Below are 2,621 nucleotides of genomic sequence, written 5' to 3'. Positions count from 1 at the left end.
GAATGTGTTTTAGGGAGTGGAGAAGAACAGCATTCCCTTTGTCTTAAAACAGTCAAGAATTTGAAGTCATTGAACTTAGAAGGCAGCTGCCCCTGAGTCAGAATTCTGAGGCGGGAATCGAGCATGGGTGCACCGTCGTTTTTCTTCACTTGACCCCTTCTCAATGCTCAAGTTCCACTTTAAGAGCTGCTGAGATCACTTCTATTTCAGAAGTGACTGTCATTTGATAGTATTGACTTCTTTCTCTTATTAATTGCAATAAAAATTTGTGAAATGCTTTTCTACTTTATAACATAAGACTGTATCCCAACAGATGAAGCAGCAGGCACTGCTGGGGTCTGGGGGTGACATCTGTCCCCCACCAGTCTGTGCGTCCTCTCTAAGCAGAAAGCATGGAGGGTGTGGAGCAGCCTGGAGTTGGTAGGGGTCTCTTTTCTACGATTAATTATAATCATAGCTGTTTCCTTTTTCCTGGCATTGTAATCTCATTGAAGGCTTTTCATCAACACCTAATTCTTATGAACACATTTGGGGCACAAAATATTGTCCTCCAGGTAGGTGGGGGGTGGAAATTTGTAAGCAGGTAGCAAGAGTGCACACACTCTCCCTTGTTTTTCAGGAACCCAGGTTTGCCCAGCATAAAACTAGCTGGACCCAACCCTCTGTATGTGCAGGGAGACTTCGTCCATGGGCCACACACCACCTGACACTAGAAGCCTCTTGTGGTGATTCCCCTGCCTCCATCTTTCCAGCTCTGGCTGCAGTTCTGTTCCAGGAAGCAAAACACAGCATCCGGGGCGAAAGTTGTCATGATAACCTTGTCCATTTCTTCAAGAGTAGGTGCCACTTCCTCACGGGGAGCAGTCACTTTAGAAGGATCAGAACTTTCCAGAGTCATTTCCCACTTCTCCATCTTTAATTTTCTTTGTGATGTGGTCAACATCTTGGCTTCTGCTGTTGTGACAGGAATATCCTTTTAATGAGGGTACGCATGTTCTCAGAGTCGCCTCCATGCTTCCAATTTCAAGCCTTTGGTACCCAGCTTTAATTGTGGGCACCAGGCCCTCACGATGTCTTGGTGAAACAGGTTTACTGGTGGCAGGTTTAGAGGGCAATGGAGGAATTGGTATCTTCTTCCGAAGCCTTACTCTTTTATTGTCTTTGGCCATCTTGTGTGGACAGGATGCTTCCTCATCTTTCATAGACCTTTCATTTGGTCGTTTTTCCTGAGGTTCTTCGTATACTTGGTTCGCCAGCAGCCCGCTGTTTCTCTTCAGCTTCTACTGAGACAGGTTGGAATTTGCAAGTCATATTTTTCTCCTTTGACATCTTTGTGGAGTTCTGTTTCTTGCCTTTTGCATTCTCCTTACTCAGAAAAGAAGTCGAGGTTGATAAAAAGAAAAGCCTCTTCTAAAGTGGCTCCTGGCCCAAGATTGTCATGAATTATCTATGGGGGGAAAAAAAGCAGTCCTGCCTTGATCACGCCAAACTTTCCTAGCTTTGAAAACTCTCGAGTCTATTCTGAGGCACTATTTAACTGAGCTGCTTTGTATGTAACAGGAAAAGTCCTATATAACACAGCTTTCTGCTTCAGTGCCTCATGAAATGTAATTTCTTCAAAGGTATTTTAATTGGTACTTGGAGATACAGATTTAAGTTAAAAGAGTGAATGGCTTCCATAACGGCTGTACCAGTCTGCATTCCCACCAACAGTGTATGAGGGTTCCTTTTTCTCCACAGCCTCTCCAACATTTGTTATTATTTGTCTTGTTGATAATAGCCATTCTGACTGGGGTGAGGTGATATCTCATTGTGGTTTTGATTTGCATTTCTCTGATGATTAGTGATGAGCATTTTTTCATATGTCTATTTGCCATTTGTATGTCCTCTTTGGAGAAATGTCTCTTCAAGTCCTCTGCCCATTTTTCAATTGGGTTGTTTGTTTTTTTGTTGTTGAGTTGCATGAGTTCCTTGTATACACAATGGAATACTATTCGGCGGTAAAAAAAGATGATATAGGAACATTTGTGACAACATGGATGGATCTTGAGAGAGTAATGCTGAGCGAAACAAGTCAGACAGAAAAAGCAGAGAACCATGTGATTTCACTGATATGTGGTATATAAACCAAAAACAACAAAAGAACAAGACAAACAAATGAGAAACAGAAACTCATAGACACAGACAATAGTTTAGTGGTTGCCAGAGGGTAACGGGGGCGGGGGGTGGGGGGTGGGAGATGAGGGTAAGGGGGATCGAATATATGGTGATGGAAGAACTGATTCTGGGTGATGAACACACAATGGGATTTATAGATGATGTAATACAGAATTGTACACCTGAAATCTATGTAATTTTACTAACAATTGTCACCCCAATAAATTTAATAAAATAAAATTAAAAAAAAAAAAAGAGTGAATGGCACTAAAAATGAAAATATTCAACTGAAATAAGAGTTAGATGAACAAATACTTCTGTGCACAGATAACTTCCCTTGTGCATGGCTAATAAAAGCATTTTAATTTATTTCTCTGCCTGGTGGCTGGTGAAATGTCTTTTGATGTTGATAGTAAGATATAGCTTGATTTCCACAACATTAAACTATAAAAAGATACTGTATC

The 2,621-nt window shown here is 41.3% G+C and overlaps 1 pseudogene; it reads right to left on the bottom strand.

Moving 5' to 3' along the window:
* Positions 1-485: 485 nt before the first annotated feature.
* On the bottom strand, positions 486-1,359 carry LOC109437744 (developmental pluripotency-associated protein 4 pseudogene; annotated as a pseudogene).
* Between the last annotated feature and the right edge of the window lie 1,262 nt (positions 1,360-2,621).

The sequence above is a fragment of the Rhinolophus sinicus genome, chromosome 2 (genome assembly GCF_057876585.1).
Source record: "Rhinolophus sinicus isolate RSI-liver-muscle chromosome 2, RSI-T2T, whole genome shotgun sequence".
NCBI lineage: Eukaryota > Metazoa > Chordata > Mammalia > Chiroptera > Rhinolophidae > Rhinolophus > Rhinolophus sinicus.
The sequence above is the reverse complement of the archived record's forward strand: the minus strand, read 5'-3'. Positions and strand labels throughout refer to the sequence as shown.